This window comes from Protopterus annectens, chromosome 8.part0 (genome assembly GCF_019279795.1).
Source record: "Protopterus annectens isolate FY-2018-M chromosome 8.part0, PAN1.0, whole genome shotgun sequence".
NCBI lineage: Eukaryota > Metazoa > Chordata > Ceratodontiformes > Protopteridae > Protopterus > Protopterus annectens.
The window spans coordinates 220,935,759-220,956,887 of record NC_056741.1 but is presented as its reverse complement, the minus strand read 5'-3'; the positions used below and the strand labels follow the sequence as shown (position 1 = coordinate 220,956,887).

Below are 21,129 nucleotides of genomic sequence, written 5' to 3'. Positions count from 1 at the left end.
TTTCCTGGAATCAGAGAAATCTTGACCTTCCCATTTAAAATGCTCCCTCATAGAATGAAGAGTCTCTGAAAAGAAAAATCCTCAGGAGGAGAAGCGAAGGAGTAGAATCATCTACATCAGAATCAGAATAAGGAGGATACTCCTGTAAGTCTTCAGCCGAAGACTCAGAAGCCTCGAACACTGCTCAAAACTCTCAAGCTCAGGTTCCACCCTAGGCCTCTTATCAGGAGGGGCATAGAACCTCTAATCATAGTAATCAAATGTTCTCCCATTTTAAGCATATGTTTCTTAGGCAGAGACCCTGAAGAACTAGGAGAAACACCCACTGAAGTTAAACCTGGCCTGCCTCTCGAAGAAGCCTTGGAAACAGAAGGGAGGGCCTAACCACCTTAGGAAGGGAGGGAGAACAGCTACCTGAGAAGCCCCTCAGCCTGGCCTACCTCCTGAGAGGACACATCTTCTAACAGTAAAGTCTCTCCTGAGACTCCAAAGAAACTTCTGGCAGAACCTCCGGCTCCACGAGCCCTCTAAAGAACCGGCGTCCGGGACAGGCGGTTCTTCCAACCTAAACTTTGCTGCTTTGTCCTTGCACTTTTAGGAAGCGGCGTCGGAGCATCCAACGGCATTTTATAATTACAACGCTTCCCAAAACTAACCTGGCACAGTCTAATCTTCTCTTTATAGTGCGTTTGTTAAATCTAGCACAAGAGCGACATCCAACAACGTCGTGCTCAGGCCCTAAGCAAGGTATACACAAGGTATGGTAATCCCTATGAGGTATCTGTTTCCCACAAGAAATACAATTATTCACTTTTCTGACATCCGGTTAAATACTGAGGCAAGAAAAACCAAAATATTCCCCCAACGGGGTACTTAGCAAACTTTGATTCGGTCTGAAACTCCGACTTCAGAAAATTTCAGAACGCCAACCTGCACTCGCAATACTGCTTCTGCATCAGACCATGCGGCAAAAAAGACTGAGGATATGACGTCGGTCATGCGCATTTGTACCCTGACGTCAGACTAATGCGCCTTGACCGACGTCAGCCTTATACTTTGGTATTTGGGCCGACTGGGACAGCGGACTACCCAAGTGTTAGGACTGCAGCAATGTGGGATGAAGAACATCTCCCTAAGCCTCTTTCGTGAATCAGAGAAATCCTGTCCTTCCCACCTGAAATGCTCCCTCATGGAGTGTAGAGTTTCTGAAAATGAAAAATCCTCTGGAGGAGAAGCAGAAGGAGTGGAATCCTCTGCATCAGAATCAGAATAAGGGAGTAAATCCTGAATGTCTTCAGCAGAAGACTCTGAATCATCTGAGGCCTGGTCCAAACTTTCTAACTCTGGCTCCACCCTGGGCCTCTTATCAGGAGGGGGCATAGAACCTCTAATTAAAGTAATCAAATCTTCTGCCATTTTAAGCATGTTGTTTTTAGGCACAGACCCTGAAGCACCAGGACTGACACCAGAGGAAGGCAAAACAGACCTGCCCTTAGAAGGAACCTTAGGAATAGAAGTAGAGGGCCTAACCACCTTAGGCATAGAAGGGAGAACAGCAACCTGAGAGGCCCCTTCAGCCTGACCTGACTCCTGTGATGCTACATCTTGTAAAATCAAAGTTTCACCCTGAGACTCAACAGAAACTTCAGCCGGATCCACCTGTTCCACTGTAGCTTCTAAAGGACCAGCGTCCAAAACGGACGAATCATCCTGCCTAGGCTTCAAAGATTTGTCTTTGCTTCGTGGAAGCGGGCGTCGGAGGATCCGACGGCATATTATAATTACACCGCTTCCCAAAGACTAACCTAGCGCAATCTAACCTTCGCTTAATGGTGCGCTTATTAAACCTAGCACAAAACCTACACCCGACTACGTCGTGCTCCGGTCCCAAACAAGGAATACAAAGAGAATGATAATCCCTATGCGGTATCTGCTTCCCACAAGAAATACAATTATTCACTTTTTCTGACATCCGGAAATAACTGAGGCAAGAAAAAACAAAAATATTCCCCAACGGGGTACTTAGCCCAACTTGGTATCGGTCTGAAACTCCGAATACGAAAAATTTCAGAATGCCGAACGGCACTTGCAACGCTGCTTCTGCATCGGACCATGCGGCAAAAAAGACTGAGGATATGACGTCGGTCATGCGCTTTTATACCCTGACGCTCTGATGTCAGATCTGAGCGCCCATGACCGACGTCAGCCTAATACTTTGGTATTCGGGCCGACCGAGGACAGCGGACTACCCATATGTAAGGACTGCAGCAATGTGAGATGAAGAACATCTACTATGTTAAAAAAGAATATGACAACATTGTTAGAATTATCAGGTGCAAAACAAGTGTCATTCTACAGACTCATAGAAATTCCAATTCAGGAGAGTCTTACGACCATTCATACCATGCCAGTACCCTCTAGGAGTCTGAACCAAACCTTTCTTCAAGGAGGGCCATACCAGTCAATACCACCATGCATTTCTGGATACTTTTCCAGTCATCTAGATAATTAAAGGAAGATAGTGAGCTGCACTGCTTCACAAGAAAGGAAAGCTTGTTCTTAAGTTTGTTCTAGAGGTTTGGGAGGGACTAGATTATAAATATGCCCCTCCATTATGTTTTGTTTATCTGTTGATGAAGATTTAAGTCCCCGGTTCTATTACTGCTGAAGATAAAAGACTTGGAGATGAAAGGAGTTCCAGGTCAATTGAATCTCTAGTGGTGCAGTAAGCAAGACAGATTTCCTATCAAAAGTTTTTAAGATATATTTTTTTTATTAAGGGATAGAGAGCTTCCAGCCTCTCCTAGTAGATCAAGGACTTTAGGCCTGTGATCTTTTTGGTTAGGAACATTTGGGGCCTTCGTAAGTGATTAATTTAGTGAAATGCAGTCGAAGGGGGTGTTGTAGCTGACAAAATGGCTTTATAGATACTCAGTATAACAGACTAAATACTTCAGACCTTAATACTCCTTTGGCAAGCAGATTACTACATAAAAGGATTTTCCGACACTCCCCACACCCCCTTGCTACTTAATATAATATAACAATGTAGAGATTGTACAACGTGGTAAAGTGACAAAAACTTCCATTCCCCAATTTTGGATAATATTGGACATAGCCAGTACCATACCTTTTGATCAAAGGCAATTTGACGACTCAAATTGCATTTCAATCAAGTAAAGAGAGAATAGAATAAACTGTACCCCTACACATACGTGTATATGGCATTGTGACTTTTACCAACTTACGAGGAATTGAAAAGCTTACTAAACAAGCTTACGTAAGCTGCGGTGGTGCAGCGGTAGCATTGTCGCCTCACAGCAACAGGTTCTCCCGTTCGATTCTCGGCTGGAGCACCTTCTGTGTGGAGTCTGCACGTCCTCCCCGCAGTAGAGTGGCGTTCGAAAAACATGTTTGAATGGGCGTGCCTTCGTTGAAGGTTGGGCGTCGGGCTGGCACCTCGGCACGATAAAAATCGGCTGACAATCCTTAGCAGACCGGAGTTCCGCTGTGGCAACCCCTAACTGGGAAAAGCTGAAAGAAAAACAACTAAACAAGCTTACATCAAGCTTGTAAAATACTTATGCAAACTTCATCTTCCACAAAGATCCAACTGAGAGATCCGTCATTCTGCACCAATTTTTGTTGAGACCTACACAATGCAAGAGAAATCCATACTTCCCTGCCTTAAATACAAGTTCAGGAATAAACCCTCTGTTGGAACTCCTGTATTAATATAACAAAAGGAGAAAAATGTAAGAAATCCCCATCCACCCACCCCAAGACCACTCTCAAACATGGCAGCAAGGAACTTAAGAGTACTATTAGAAACTGTAAAGCAGAGTATTCAGATAACAAAAGTATAGTTGTGTAAAATCTTACCATAACATTAGATGTCCCTCTCTTCTATATGCTGCTGTATCCATAACACAAGGGGAGTCTGCCTCTGGTTGACTCTCTACGTCTGGCCATTTTACAAAAGATAGCGGTTACTGCTAAGGTATATGGACGGCCTGCATCACTCAGTATATATCGGCCATAAACAGATGCTGGGTATAAAGCAGACGTCAGCATGCACCTATCTCAGAAATGGATGCCGCCGGGAATCAGCGACTACGGAGTGGGTACTCAGGAGTCAGGCAAGCATCAGGAGGAAGGCAGGGTAGGAAACTATACAGCAGCATATAGAAGAGAAGGACATCTAATGTTATGGTAAGATTTTATACTACTATATTATGTCCTTCTATTCATATGCTGCTGTATCCATAACATGAGGGAGAATGCAAAGACTCATGCTATTGAGGACTGGGTTGGGGGACAGAGACATTTTCCACAAAGCCATGAAGAATGGCCTTGGCAAATCCTGCTCTGGAACTGGAAATGATATCCAACTTAGTGTTTGGTGAAAGTGTGGACAGATGACCATGTAGCTGCTTCTAAAATGGCAGCTGTATCTAGGCCCTTGAAGAAGGCACCAGAGGAGGACACAGCCCTAGTAGTATGTGCCCTCACTGGGGAGGGAAGCCTTTTGCCATGCTGTGTAACAGAAGGAAATAGATTTACAAATCCAGAAGAAATGGTTTGCTTGCAAACAGGGAGTCCCAGGGCATGTGGGTGATAGGAGACAAAAAGCCTATCTGATTTATAGATGGATTTGGTTTTGGTCAAATAGTACCTCAGTTGTCTATGAGCATCAGAGGAGTGAAGGATCCTTTCCCTTGAGGTCTCTGGTGAAGGGAAGAAGGTGGGGAGATTGATGGCCTGATTCAGAGAAAGTTCATTAACTACTCTGGGCATGAAGAAAGGGTTAGTATGCAAGAAGACACTGCCCTTGTGGAAAACTAAGAGGAGGAGAGGCCATGACGGCTTGCAATTCCAAGACCCCACCTGGATGAAGTAATGGCCACTAAGATAATGATTTTCCATGTGCAGTGTTGGAGAGTGCAGTCCTTAGCTGGCTCAAAGGGAGGTAGTCAACTTTTCCAATACAAAGTTAAGATCCCAAGGAGGGGGAATGGGTTTCCTTGGAGGTCTAATGTGTAGTACACCTTTTAGGAAGAGCTTGACTTCCACTATGGAAGCCAAAGGAGGGATAACAGGTAAGCATGCTGAGATGACAGATAGGTGTGCCTTAATTGAATATGACAGGCCATAGTTCATCAGTTCATACAGGTAAGACAACACCACTGGGGGATCTACAGCTAGTGGTTGAAAAATTTGTTTTAGCCACCAAACAGAAAACCTTTTACACTTGGATAAATAAGAATTTCTGGTAGTGGGTTTTCTGGCTTCCTGCAGAACCTTAAGCACATCCTCAGTAAAAAGGTGTCTAAAGGGAACCCTATCATCCACAGTGCAAGGTTCAGGGTGGAAATTTGGGGGTTTATGAGGGTTCCCTTCTCCTGTGTGAGCAGGTCCATCCTGTGGGGTAACTTGTGGTGATTGCCCTTGGCTAGATGATGGAGAAGGGGGAATCAATACTGCTTTGGCCAGCAGGAGGTCACCAACAAGATTTCAGGCTCTTCTCTCTGAATCTTCAGCAGAACTTTTTATATGAGAGGGAAGGGGGGGAATGCATAAGCGAACATCCCCTTTCATGGGAAGGAAAGACCATCCACCTTTCATGCCCCTGGAAAGGGTAGCCTGGAGCAGAATGTTGGGAGCGGTCTGTTCATGAGGGAGGCAAAAAAGATCTAGTTGAGGTATACCCCATCGATGGACCAGGTCCAGGAACACATCCCTGTTGAGCATCTATTCTTGGGCTTGGGTCATGGTCCTGCTTAGAACATCTGCCATCACATTCTCTACAGAACATATGTAGACGGCTAGAAGGTTTACTTGCCTCTGAAAGGCCATCTCCCACGCCTGTAGAGCTAGTCTGCATAGCAGGCAGCCCCCCCCCCCCCACCATCTGTTGATGTACCACAGCACAGTGATATTATCTGTGTCCCATCTCAGCACGCCTGGGAGAATCTGAGCCTTGAGTATTTGAAGGGCAAATATCAAGGCCTCTCATCCCCTTGATATTGAGATGTTCCCTCTGTTGGGAAATGGTCCAAGAATCTCTCAATCTCCACTCAAGGTTTTGCCCACCCTGAATCTGAAGCATCTGTGTACAGATCCTGTTTTGGGGAAGAGGGAAGAAGGGGAAGACCTGGACTGGGAGAGATCTGCACAATCCACCAATTTAATTCTCCTGGAAAGGCAGGGGTGCAGGGGCACCATAAACTCCAGAGGGTGCAGGTGGTGTTTCCAGACTGTCCTTGGGTACCATTGAAACTTCCTCATGTGTAGCCTTGCTAATGGAACCATGGGAATGGTGGAGGCCATGAATCGCAGGAGCCTCAAATACACCCTGGTAGACAGGGCTTGGAGTGGAAGAATTCCCTAGAAGTAAGAACTGAGGGACATGACCTTGTCTGTGGGAAGATGGGCCATCATTTGTCCTGATCCTGAGAGGGTGTCAGGAAGGATTTATGAAGGTTTATGGTAAACCCCAGGCATCTCAAGAGGGAGATGGTGAAGTACAGGTGCTGTTGTACCAAGCTATGAGGATGATGCCTGGATGAGGATATCATCCAGATAAGGGAAGAGTTGGATCCCCTGCATTCTGGCAAAGGCAATGACTAGGGCTAGACACTGTGAATACTTTTGGGGCCGTAGAGAGGCCAAATTGCAAGCAAAGAAATGAAAATGCACAGAACCCACTGAAAAATGAAGGAATTTTCTGAAAAGTGGGTGGATTGGAATATGCAGGTAAGCATCCTTTATATCTAAGGACACCATGTAAGCCTCGGGAAGGAGAGTAGGAATGGTTATCATCCAAAAGGAGGGGACCTTCAGAAAGTTATTTAGGTGGGACAAGTCTAGTATCAGTCTCTAGGGACCTTCCTTCCTGGGGACCATGAACATTCTGGAGTATAATCCTTTTCCGCTCAATTGAGAGGGAACTTCCTGAATTGTGCCTTGAGAAAGAAGGGCCTGCAGGACCGGGGGGAAAGGAAGGCATATGGTCTTGAGGGGGTTGAGGAATGTCTCTGAAGGTTAGGTCTGGAATCCCACAGCATGAAATAACCTTGTTTTATGATTGAGAGGACCCAAGAGTCCTGGGTAACCAGTTTCCAAGCAGTGAAGGACAGGGAGAGATGCCAGGAGAGAGGGGTGTCTGGGCTTAAGGCCTGGTAGTTACAGACTACCAGGCTTGGCCTGAAAGTTCTGTTTTGAGTTGGAGTAGAGGAAGAAGACCTGGCAGTGATAGACTTCCTAGAACTTTTTTCCCTTTGGGAGGCATGTATCTGGTGGGCCCTCTCACAAATATAGTTCTGGCTGGACAGTTCCTCTGGAAGCAGGGAAGTGGGGAGACAAAAATGTGTCCGAGGTCCTGGAGTTCTTTACCCTTCGTCTGAAGAGCCTTAAAAAGAGTTCAGCAGCTGCTGAACCAAACAGGGTCTTGTTGTCCAAGGGTGCGTCCATACGTTTTGATTCATCATCATCTGGCAGAAGCTGTAGCCTAAGACAGGAATAACTCCTGATAACAGAACCTGAGGCAGGAGCCCTAGATGAAGCCTCCTTCATGTTTCATAACTGCACATTACTGAATGCTTAGTAACTTAGCTGCAGGAATGTAACAGTGGAGACCTTAGCTTTATTGGGGGAATCAGGAAGGTCACCCAAGAGTTTAACAACATCAGCAAGAAGGGCAAAGGAACATTTGGCCATGTATGTTTGATAGTTTATGGCTCTCACAGCTAAATTGGCAGAGGTACATACTTTTTCCCCCAGTCTCTCCATTATTCTGCTTTCGTCATCTGAGGGAAGAAGGGAAGTGGAAGGGAGAAGTTTGAAAGTTTTGTCTGTATGCACAGAAACCATGGAAGGATCTGCAGAAGGAGCCTTGAAGAGATATTTTACATCTTTGGGGAATTTATAAAATCTGTCTGGGTGCTTAAGTGCAGGGGGGTTGAGAATCTGGGGCTTTAGAGGCGACCAGGAATGCATCCAAAAAGGCATGATGAACAGGAGGAAACTGCAGAGGGGTTTGGGGACTCATTTGTAAGAGGTCATAATATCTCTTTTGTGTCTCAGTAACCTGACTGTAGTCTCATTTAAAAAAAACCCTTCATTTGAACAACAGTTTCTCCAAAGGAAATGTCTTCCCCTGAGGAATCGGTACCATATGACTTCTCCTCTGGAGAAGCACAACCATAGGGGATGCAATTTGGGAAGTATAAGTGAGGGATTCATCCCCTGAAGAGTCCTCTTCTTCAGAGGAAGCATCAGCCAGAAGTTTACCCTTAGGAGGTGGAAACAGAAGGGGCCTGTGCAGGAGCAGAGGCCTGGCATAAGGCAAGGAAGGCATCAAGTAGGCCTTGAGTAAAGGCATGCCAGTCAGGAGTTTGGTCAGACAGTAAGGACGGTAGAGAAGAAGCCTTAGGTTTTTTTATTTATTTTTATTTTTTTTATTTATCATTTGTTGACCGGGAAAGTCCGACTAGGTTCCACAGAGCCTGTTTTCAGCGGAGGCCCGGGGAGAAATGCTCCAGATGCATGTCTTTGGAATGTGGGAGGAAACCGGAGTACCCGGAGGAAACCCACGCAAACACAGGGAGAACATGCAAACTCCACACAGAAGGCACCCCAGCCGAGAATCGAACCGGTGAACCTCTTGCTGTGAGGCGACAATGTTAACCACTGCACCACTGCGCTGCCCTGTTTTGTTTTTTGCTTCTTTTTTTTGGAAACATCCAATGTAGAAGTGTCTGTTATCTGACGCAGAGGAGGAGGGCCGGACATCGGGCAGCACTCCACCACATATGACATAATGTTCTCATGGATGACAACCTGGAAAACCCCACGTGGGCCTCAGATGGGACGTGCTGGTGGCTTCTTTGACTGTTTCCTCCTGGATACAAGTCAGTGGAAGGTCTGTGGCCTCCGACTTGGACTCGGGGCCTTCAGAGGTATGGTCGGAATCGAGAGTGCAGTCGTAGGATCAGGCAGAGGCTTCTTGGCCTTTTTCGCGGGTGGCTCATCCAAGGCTCCAGATATCAAGTCCATGTCTTTTGCTATGCATTTCAAGCACTGATTTTCAAGGTATAGCTTTAACACAGCCAGATGGCTCCTAGGCATTTTAGGGACAAAAGCCTGACAGATTTCACAAGTGGTGTGGCTGTGGTCTTGGCTTAGACATAATAGGCAGAGCACGTATGAGTCTTTATGTGGAATCTGCCTTCCACACAGACACTTGCCCTTTCTATCTAACATTAACCCACAACACAGTAGCAAGAAAGCAACAAAGCCCCATATGGGGTAGATATCTCAACACAGACACAACTAAGTCACTTCTCCAAGCAAGCGATGACCGCAGCTGGCAGTCACACAGGTGGCAGAAAAGTTCTAAGGTAGGTGCGTGCTGACGTCTGCTTTATACCAGATGTCCGTTTATAGCTGATGTACATCAAGTGATGAGGATCATTGCACGTACCTTTGCAGTAGCAGCTATCTTTTGTAAAATGGCCTGACATATGGGGTCAACCGGAGGCAGACTTCCTCAGGTTATGGATACAGCAGCATATGACTAGAAGGACATCTATAAGTATCTTTCTTCAGTTATCTCAAGAAATTAAGGAACAATGTTCAACAACGCACTTACTTTGTTCATAATATTACACATCCCAAACCTAAGGATATATCTAATATATCAGACAAATTTACTGCTAACTTTACTCCACCTACTTATACTGTTGCATTCATTATCCCCGAAAATTTAGCTTCCCCTGAAATCACCTTGAAAGTCTTAGAATCCCTGTAAAATGCTAAAAAAATATTTATTACTGGCCAAATAACATACCATGGTGCACTATCACTGTGAGGTATTATCAGTGGCTCTACGTAAGCTGTTCAAACTCAGCCTATCCACAAGGTATGTGCCTTATGCTTACACAACAGCCACTGTGAACCCCAGGGTATGTGCCTTATGCTTGATAAACAGCCAATGTGACTTCTCTACACAAGGAGAATCCCTCTACAGACCCAGGTTATACACCTCTCAGCCTCACCAACCTTGCATGCAAAACCAAGGAATCAGGTTACTCAATTGATCTAGACTCCATTCAGTATGGCTTTGTGAAGGGTAGGACTCATCTCCTGAACCTGGTAAGCTTCTTTGCAAAGGTTAGACAGCATGCTGCTCATCTTGACCTGGCCAAGACTTCTTACACTATTCCTCATGCTGATTTTAGAGAAAAAAATATATAACAATGTTAAAAAATTTACACCGTTTGCTGGACTGCAAACTGAATTAACCAAAAGATCCCAATTAGTCAAAAGTGCTGGTGCCCTCTTTGAATGCAAAACTGTAATTAATCGGGTACACCAAAGGGATCAGTACTGGGTTCTTCCATGTTTGGCATTTACTGTACAGACATCCAAGCCAATGTCCCTGAATTGTGGCTGACCAAGTTTGCCAATAACTGCAAGCTGAGCACTATTTGATCATCAGTGATACTAAACTGCTCACAACAAAGACTGGAAAATGCGGGCGTACACACACGTACACAGACACATGTACACACACAGACACACACACACCAGGTGTAGTGCAAAACAGTCTCAAGCTAAATGCAAAAATGTGCACCACAGTCTGAAGGGACATGGGTACTAATGCAGACAATCTCCTCGTACATTTGATCATCGTGTTTCCAGCACGGTCAGGAAGTCCTTTTAGTTCACCCAGTTAATTTCCGAGAGAATATATTCAAAAGTAGTACTTTAACAACTGTAAGTTTCCCTAATTAGACCGATCACTGAATAAAAAGCCATCATCTTTGTGTAAAAATTAAAGCACAATGCACAAACAATATTTTAACCCCCCCCCCCAAAAAAAAAATAAATAAAAAAAATTAAAGGATTTAAATCATTCAACTATCCCAATTCTCAATGCCCTCTATTATGTACCAGCTGTTCCACGGTGACCTGTCTCTTGCTTTTTGAGCCACAAAAGACACAATCCTATTTGGCTTCCTGATTCTCCACAAAACCATTGGCTCAGGGACAGGATCTTAACATATTTCCAGACTATAAAATAAGCTGTACAAAAAAGTGCAACAGAATTTGCTTCTCAAGAATATTTACACAGAATTTTATTAATCCAGTTAAGCCCTTTCATTCTTTGTATTTCAGGACTTCATCAGAACTGATTGCATATGTAAATTAAATCAAACATATGACCAAAAAGGACCAATAAAAATAATCAAAAGCACATAAATAGCAAAAATAAATACATAAATTAATAGACTATATTTAAATAGTATTAAAATATGTTGCATTAAAATACTCTCTTACTTCATAGACATTAACCTTTTAAGTTCTTAAAAACGTTTAAAATATTTTACAGTCTTGTAGACTTAGAATACAAAACAAGGTTAAGACATGCACTCTTAAATCGGGATCCTAGAAAACATTTAGTAACACCTGCTAGTTAACACACTGGGTTCCAGTCTGTTTTTCCAATCACCACCCTTCTCCATATCAGGCAGCACTTCCAAAATGGTTTTAACACATTTATGAGTGCTTATATAATGCATCAGTCCCGTCACCTTTTTAATGGTATAAGTGTGACTGTAAATCCATGCTTTCATGGCACTCTTTGTGAGCACAGCAGGATAGAATATAAGCAAATGGCCAAATACACAACTCCCTTAGACACACAACCATACTTCCCCCCCTTACAGGAAATAAAACTCAGATTATGCTGCCCAATATAAATCTTTAATGGAACAAGCACTACATTTTACCATACCACAGGATAAGGAATTTTTTTTTTGTTGTGCATGTTCATTGGACCTTATTCCAACAAACCTTTAAGTTTTCATGTTAAGTTGTCTATCTCGCCTTCATTCTTGCTGGATGGGTTCGGAGCCGACCTCGGCTCCGACTCGGCCACTCTAAAAGCTCGAGAGTTGGTTCCACTGGCTCGAGGCTCCCCTTATATCCCACAATGCTAGGTGAGAGTTACCTCAGATCTCGTTTGCCGCTACAGCGATCAAGGTGTTGGTTTTCTACCGGCTTGTTGGTAAGTGTATTTTTCAGTGAAGATAGATACTTAAACCCATATATTTTTAAGTTTAACTACTTTTCCCTTAGTTTAGTGGATTTCTACCCCTGTTTTTCAGAAAATTACGTTTTTCTTTCCCACAAGAACTTAAAAGTTCTCCCTCGGGCCTTCTGGCCTTCCCCCATTCCCTAGTGGTGTGTGTGTGTTGCTGTTAATTAAAACTTTGAGCTATAGTTTTAATTTTTGAGTTTTAAAATAAGATAGTGTAATCAGTGTGTCTGACTGAGTGTGTGTGGTTACACTTTCTTGTTCTAGGATGTCTAAAGACACAAAGGTCTCAGGCTTCAAGAAGTGTGATGCGTGCTGTCAGAAAATGTCTCTGACAGACGGTCACACTTCTTGTGTCTACTGCCTGGGGCCTTTGCACCTGCAGGACTCCTGTGCTGTTTGCCATGGCTTCAGTCCCAGGGTCCTGCAGGAAAGAAAGAATAAGTTGATCTTAAGGGGTCTACTTAAGCCTGAGGATTCCCTTTCTGTTTCTGGGAAGCCCTCTAAGGCATCTAGGTCCTCGGCTCCAGCTACTGAGCCGAGACCTAAGGTTGTTAAACCTACGTCTGCATCGGCTCCGGCTGGAGCCGATGAGTCTAACTTCTGTGGTTCCCTCGGCTCCGGCTGGAGCCGAGGTATTAGAAATCCTGTCGGCTCCGACCATACCTTGAGCCGACATCTAGAAGAGATCTAGGTCACCATCCCTTGGCTCCGTTCACTCGGCTCCAGCATCTCCTCTGCTGTCTGAGCAGCCACAAATCTCACTCCTCTAGGTCATCGAGGCTGTCGGAGCATGACGTTCAGAGGGTGGTGAGTCGACTGCTTAAGTCCGAGGCACTGGCCCAAATGCTTCAGAGCCCGACTCATCAGTCGATGCCTGCCCCTGTCCATCAATATGTTCCTCCTCTGACTCCGTTGAGCTCGGGCCGGGCGTTCGAACCGAGACTGTGGTAGCGTCGGAGCCGATACAGATGTCTTCGGCTCCGTCGGCTCTGATTTCTTCTTTGAAGAATCTCGGCGCCGACTTCCCTCGTCGGCTCCGAGGGGTGAGTGGCATCGGACCCTTGTCCGACCCGCTCTTCCTCTCGGAGCTTTGGCGCTGGTGAGTTCGGCTCCGACATCGGCCTCGGAGCCATCACTGTCGGTGCCGAGGGAGGTTCTCAGCTTCTCGGAGCGGGGACCTCTGGCTCTGCCTGACAGGGGTGCGTTCGAGGTCATGCGGAGTGTGTTAGAGCCTGGCTCTACTCCACAGTCGGCTCCGTCCGCCCCTCCCTCTACGGTGCCTCAGGTCAAGTCGACTCACTCCCTCATCCCGGACCGCAGAGAGCCAGCTCCTCAGGAACCCCCTGTGGGGATATCATCCTCTTCCGAGGCCTCTGCTGATTTGGCAGAAGAGCCCCCTCGGAAGAGGAAGTGTAAGAGGAAACATATTGACTCACCTGAGTCCATCACATCTGACACAGATTTAGAGGATTCCGAGGGTTCCCCCCGTTCCCCTTCTGAAGATGTCTCTTTTGCAGACATTCTCGAAATCCTCAAACAGAGGGGAAATTGGCCAGCCCTCAACCCTTCGGAGGATGAATCTGTGTACCTTGAGGCGTTTGGCTCTCGTCCTTCCACCTCCTGGGTGTCTCCCCCCTTTGACCCCCTCATGCAGGTGGTAGCTAAAAAGGCATGGGCGGCTCCTGATTCAGTGGACCCCACTCCCAGGAGACCCTCAAAATTCAAAACGGCACCAGCAGACAAACAGTTCTTGACAAAAGGAGTTTCTGTGGATGCTATGGTGGTAGCTGCTGCCACTAAGAAGGAACTAGCTGATCCTTCAGTACCTGTCCATCCACCTAACAAGGAATCTAGGTCCATGGACAGGTACGGGAAGCGGATGTTCTCGTCAGCGACATTTACTATGCGTTAAGCTGAACTACCTGTGCCATTTCACTCGTCTTCAAAGGGACTTGATTAAAGAAGCGAGTGACATGTTGAAGGACCCTACAGCTGCGGGTTTTCAAGATAAGATGAACACTCAGCTGGCTACCCTTAACTCCATAACCAACTCCTCCATGCGCCTCCTTTCTTATGCGGCTGATGGAGCGAGTAGGGCCGCAGGGACAGGTGTGGCCTTACGTAGGCATGCCTGGATGCGGCTATGCAATTTTGCGGACCCCTTCAAGACGTCTTTCACTAACTCCCCGTTTGATGGATCATCTCTCTTTGGTCCTCAAGTGAAAGAAACCTTGACTAGGTGCGAGACTGATGGCAAGACTCTTTCTGCCGTCGGAGTCCGTTTTTCTACTCCTTCTAGGCCTTACCCCAAAGGCCAGAAAAGTGGGAAAATGTGGTTCCGTAAACAATCTCAAGGGACTTCGCCTGGCGACAAAGTCGTTTCCCCGCCAGAGGCAGAGGCGGGAATAACAATGGTAGACGTCGCCCTCGAGGCAGGGGGGCTCCGCAGAATCAGGGCAATCAAGAAGCCTTCTCTGATAAGCCCTTTCAGCATCCCTGAGGTGTTGCCCGACTGCCCACCTTCGGAGGCAGTCGGGGGAAGATTGTCACTGTACCCAGAAGCCTGGCTATCCCTGACTCAAGACAAATGGGTACAGTCCGTCATTTCCGAAGGCTATTCTATCCCTTTTCTTCGCATTCCGAACCAATCAAAAAAATCCCTTCCAGATGTTCCACCCGCTCAAAGGGATCTAGCGGTTTTGGAAATTTCAAAACTGCTTGCAAAAAGAGCAATTCAGCCAGTTCCAGCAGACCAGCAAGGATCCGGAATCTACTCAAGGTTCTTTTTAGTTCCAAAGAAAACAGGGGACTGGAGACCAATTTTGGATCTCAGTATCTTGAACAGATCAGTCAAGAAAACAAGATTTTGGATGGTCACGCTGCAGTCCATCCTTCCCCTATTGGGAAAAGGAAACTGGATGTGCTCTATAGACCTTCAGGATGCGTACTATCACATAAAAATGAACAGACGCTCCAGAAGATTCCTCCGCTTCAGGCTGGGAACCAGTCATTTTCAGTTCAGGGCCCTGCCCTTTGGTCTCACCACTGCCCCCGGTGTTTACCAAATGCATGGCAGTGGTAGCTTCTCACCTGAGACGACAAGGATTCCAGGTGTTTCCATATTTGGACGACTGGCTCCTCACAGCTCCCACCAAGCATCTCCTTCTGATGGCCAGGGATTACACTTTTCGCATTTGTCAAAAGTTAGGCATTTCAATAAATTGCGAAAAGTCTGTTTTGTCGCCTTGTCGCACTATTACCTTCATAGGCGCAAATCTAGACACAGTAGACATGTCTGCGAGACTAACAGATCAGAGAATAACAGACATACACAAACTGGTCTCACTCCTTTTCAACAACAACAGAATCAAAGCCAGGTTAGTTCTGAAAGTGTTGGGAATTATGGCGGCGGCCATACCTCTGCTTCCATTAGCCAGATTCCACATGCGAATCCTTCAATGGATGCTCTTTACACAATGGTCATACCAGCAACTTCCAATGTCCCACACCATTATGATCACGCAGGCGTGCAGAAATCATCTCATGTGGTGGATGTCTTCCCCTCAGCTCTTGTTGGGAAGACCCTTTGTTCCACCCCCTCCGGTTGCTACTCTGACAACGGACGCCTCCCTGATCGGGTGGGGGGGCATTATCAGGGCAGGACGGTCCAGGGCACATGGCAACCAAACGAATGCCACTTGCACATAAATGTTCTGGAGATGAGAGCAGTGCTTTTAGCGTTGCAAGCCCTTCAAGACTCTCTTCCCTTGGGAACGATTGCAATCCAGACAGACAATATGTCTGTAGTGTGGTACATCAACAAACAAGGCGGAACCAGGTCCTACCCCCTGTGTCGAGAAGCACTCAGATTGTGGCAATGGGCGATTTCTTCTCAGCGTTTTCTGATAGCATCGCACATCCCCGGGAAGTCCAATCAAATCGCGGACAAGTTGAGCAGAGCTATCCTCATGCCTCACGAGTGGTCTCTGAAAGACTCTGTTGTGAGAGAAATTTTCCTCAAGTGGGATCAGCCTTGCTGCGATCTTTTTGCTACTCCCCAAAACAGCAAGTGCAGAGATTATTTCACTCTATTCCCTTTACCAGGCCAACCCAGCAGAGGCGCTCTAGTCCAAGTTTGGCCCGGGGACTTCTGTATGCATTCCCCCCTTCCCACTAATCTCTCAAGTGATACAGAAAGCTATCGCTCAGAAGGCCTCATTGATCCTCATTGCTCCTTACTGGCCTCGACAGGTGTGGTTCCCCTTTCTACATCAATTTCTATTGGAGCGACCTTGGCATCTGGACCTAGTTCCAGATCTTTTGATCCATCAGTCGGGTCAGTTACATCGCCCTCCCCTCTCTGAACCTCACTGCTTGGTTCCTCCAGTTCCAACCTTAGCCAGGCTTCCTCAATTATCTCACTCCGTTCGAGATATTTTGATAGCTTCTAAATCTTCCACTCGGAAGATTTATTTGAGTAAGTGGAAACGCTTCACATATTGGGCTCAAGGAAAGGACATAGATCCTTTCACTGCTTCCATCCAAATAGTCCTTGATTTTCTAGCTGAACTCTTCCATGCAGGTTCATCTCCTTCTACTCTTAAAGTTCAATTGGCAGCTATTTCTAACTTTCATGTGGGTATTTCTGAGTCTGCCTTAATGTCCCACAAGCTCTGCAAAGCCTTTTTGAAAGGAGTTTTTCTTCTCAGGCCTCCTATAAGAAATCCTCCTTCTCCTTGGGACCTAAATTTAGTTCTTACTTCTTTGATTCTTCCCCCTTTCGAACCTGCAGCCTCCTGTTCTTTAAAATTGCTATCATGGAAGACTCTCTTTCTGGTAGCTATTACTTCAGCTAGAAGAGTTTCAGAACTTCAAGCACTCAGCTGTCGACCTCCTTATCTATTGTTCCACAAGGACAAGGTATCCTTACGAACCAACCCGTCCTTTTTGCCTAAGGTAGTCTCGACGTCAAACCTAAATCAAAGCATTGACCTCCCTGTCTTTTTTCCAGAATATTCCAATAGGGCTGAACAAAAATTACACTGGCTAGATGTTCATCGTCAGTTGAGGTACTATTTGGACAGAACAAAATAATTCAGAAAATCTGACCAGCTGTTCGTCTCCTATGCAGAAGGCAGAAAGGGACTTTCAGTTTCAAAGGTATCATTATCTAGATGGCTAACATCTCTGATTTCCCTTGTTTATGAAATTAGACACCAAAAGCTGCCTAATAAACCTAAGGCCCATTCCACCAGAGCTTTGGCTACTTCTTTAGCCTTCCAAGACAGACTGCCTATTGACACCATTTGTGCAGCGGCTACTTGGGCTACTCCTCACACTTTCATTTCTCATTATAAGTTGGATTTAGCTTCTAGGCATAGAGCTAACTTTGGTTCCACTGTTCTCAGGAGTCTGTTCCGTTAGGCCACCGGGACAAGGTGCTAGGGCCGGTCCCATCCAGCAAGAATGAAGGCGAGATAGACAACTTAACATATAGAAGTTATGTTCTTACCATAACGTTCCATGTTAGTTGTCTTCTTCTCGCCTTCTTCTTGCGTCCCACCCTCCTTCCCCCTGGCCTGGACAGACCTAGAGGAGTTGTGATTGTGACCTCTCTTTCTACCACCTCTTTTATTAGACATATGCTGTTGTGCTTATTTCCTGGATGAGGATATAGGTCACCCTTCTTTCTCCCTGGTTTTAGAGGTGGACTTTGTTTATAGCTATTCCGATACTATTATAAGCTGGGGTTAGCTTACAAACGAGATCTGAAGTAACTCTCGCCTAGCATTGTGGGATATAAGGGGAGCCTCGAGCCGGTGGAACCAACTCTCGAGCTTTTAGAGTGGCCGAGTCGGAGCCGAGGTCGGCTCCGAACCCATCCAGCAAGAAGGCGAGAAGAAGACAACTAACATGGAACGTTATGGTAAGAACATAACTTCTATTCTTCTCTTACAGAAGTATGGCCTAACACCTAAGAATGTTAGCCATCCCAACTGAACCAAACTCTGCCACTCAAATCTGTGACTTTTTTCACCTCGTACCCAAAGGGCAAAATCACATCTTTGGAATAATTAGCTTTACCTACCAATCAACTATTAAAAATAAACAGACTGAATCAGGATACCACAAAACTGGTCTTAAAGTACTCTTTTTCAAGGTAACTTCTATCATTACTTCTAACTGGGGTATCCTTTCTCTCTGATCACCACCTGTTTACAGCATAAAATACACTGCAATTCCTGGTCAAGCAAAGTACTAATGTGTCCGCTTTTACGGCTAGTGTTGATGACTAGGTGGACATGCATACACTTACACCAGAGTTATTGTGTGGCCCTACTCAATTTGGGAGATGAGTACTACTAAGTGCATATATAGGGTGGCAAAAACTACTTAGGATTTGTGTCAATAGATCGGCCTCCTGAATGTTGACTGCCATAACAAAGACAGAAGGTTGAAAAAATTATATAAAAAAAATCAAAAACAGTTTGTTTTTTTTTTCTGGGGGGGGGGGGGCTGCTTCCCCACACCCTAATTATATACTAATTCAGACATCAAACTACAGTGGGGAAGGGCCAATTTCCTGATCCCCGCTGTACCACAATTACACAATACAGGGTCCATATTATTCCCATGCATCCACATTTCTGAAGTAAAGGGCTAGATTTCAAAACAGTTACTCTCAGTGCAAGTCTGTCCCTTTTCCAAAAGACTTGCTTTCCGTGTGAGTGATTTCAGTGTACACCAAGGGCCAGATTCCAAAATGCCTGCTCTCAGTCATTTACAAGGAAAACAAGTCAGAATGAGGCCCACAAAGTTTGATGTTCTGACAATCAAAATTTATGTCTGTTATGATATTGTCTATCCATCTAAAACTTTGCATAGCTATAAGGTCCCTGTAATCACTTGCCTAGTATTGTTCCTATGTTAAATTAATGGTGTCCTTCATCAGAACAAAGCAGTGCAAGTGAATGGGAACAGAGGGTTTTATCACATTACCTTTCGCTTACAATGCTAGCAAATGTTGCTGACACTGATTTTTCTGAGACTGCATAACAGTAAAGGAATGTGCCCTTTTTATCACTGTTGTGCAATCACACTTGGTATATGTTCTCTATTGTTGTTTTATATTGAAAACTCAATAGTTTGCGTCCGAGAAGTCAGAGAACCTGTACTTTATATACACATATAGACACACACACACACACACACACACACACACACACACACACACACACACACACACACACACACACACACACACACACACACACACACAAAATGTTGAGTGCACCAAATCTGTACTGTACTTTTAACTGCAAGGCATGTGACTGGTGAATTGGAACAGTCTCACAAAATGTTACTCTAGTACCTGTACTAGCTAGTAAATTACCAGATAATTTTTAATAATAAAAAAACAGTGAGCCACACTCACAAGCCAAACACTTAATATTAAAGAACACAAATGGTTTAGTGCTTTTGTCTACTAAACAGACATCTTTAGAAGCATGATACAATAGGGAATCTCCATTAAAAACAGGAACACACTAGTGATTTACTACACCCACCTCTGTACTTGACCAATCAAGTTCAGTCGTCACTAAAAACCCTGTGAAGTTCTTAAAAAACATAGTAACTTTAAGGAGAAATGTTAATAAATCAAAAGCAACAAAGGCAATGACATTAAAAAAGAGGTTGTGGACAGAAATACAAAGGATAAGCATAAAAAAGCAATAAGAACTGTAATTAAAGTCTGTCACCTCACTTTCTCAATTCACTCATGATAGAGACACTCATACCTCTCAAGTGTACCCCATTACGAGGAACGCATCTCATTTGGGGTCTTAAAAAGTTCATGTTCCTCGAAGTTCCTCAAAGTTCCACATTGAAAGATTCTGTCACACATTTAGTGTTAGGAATTTTTTAAGTGAAATCCGTGGCAAATAGAAATTAATCACATTAATTCATTAAAGGATCTTCTTTATAAGTAAAACCAGCATATTTTAACCATCCTATGACCTTCCTAGTTGAAGTTGTTAGTAAGCCATTAGTATGTGTTCCACATTTTGCCCATTTGTTCCACATTTAGGAAGGCGAGTGTTCCTCATTTTGGCAATGGAAGGTTGAGAGCTATGGAGACACTTTCGCTGATCCCCGGTGGATACATCATAGAGTCCAATCTTAACTGGCATAGGATCTCACCTGTGTAAAAGTAAATTCTTCCAATCACCAGAGTACGCTGCAACTTTTACCTGTTCTTGTTCAAGAACAAAAAACTTAAACTTGTCAAAACCTTCACAAGTTAAGGAATGCCTGGCCAGAGCACTTTTGTTATCTGCACATCGGATACTGTACAAATGTTGAAAACACTCTTACTGACGGCATTAATAGTCTTGCCACCACTGAAAGTTTGGCATTGTGTGCAGAAGGCCAGGTAAACAACTTGACACAGAAAGGCAGTTAAATCCATCTCCTTTTGCACGTCCTTTTATTTTGCCCAATAAAAAAAAATCCTCATAATTGTTCTCAATATAGGCATATTGGTGGTGCCTATCATATTTTTGTGACATCAAAAATACGGCAGGGGTATTGACATATGGTCTTTGCAAAAGATTTTTGATATTAAATGTTTTCTTGTATGTAAAAGGAGGTTCAATGCCCAAGGATTTTGTAGCTTCATCACACTGAAGTATGAACCAGTTCTTCCGAATGTGTTCAATACCGTTAACATCCAAGGAATAGTGTACAGCAATGTTTATTTGTCCAGTAAAATCATCACCATCTACATTGCAGGAAGCAGAGTTCTTTAGAAGGCCATGTTTAATAATCAAAGCGCATCTCCCCTGCCTCACCAAACCTCTGCTTCCAAGCTGTTGAGCAGACAATCAGGGTACAACGATCAAAGAACATCTTCCAGAGTACTAGAAATCCCTGTTAACAAATTGTATCAGAGGTTAATCTAGCTCTGACGCATTGGCTTCTCACTACTTCCTTTTTCCTAGTGTAAAGGATGGTAACTGGAA

The 21,129-nt window shown here is 44.7% G+C and overlaps 1 protein-coding gene across 1 annotated transcript in view; it reads right to left on the bottom strand.

The window, feature by feature from the left end:
* Positions 1-21,129, bottom strand: part of LPCAT3 (lysophosphatidylcholine acyltransferase 3) — a 709,408-nt gene that overhangs the window by 418,020 nt on the left and 270,259 nt on the right. The window lies entirely within an intron of this gene.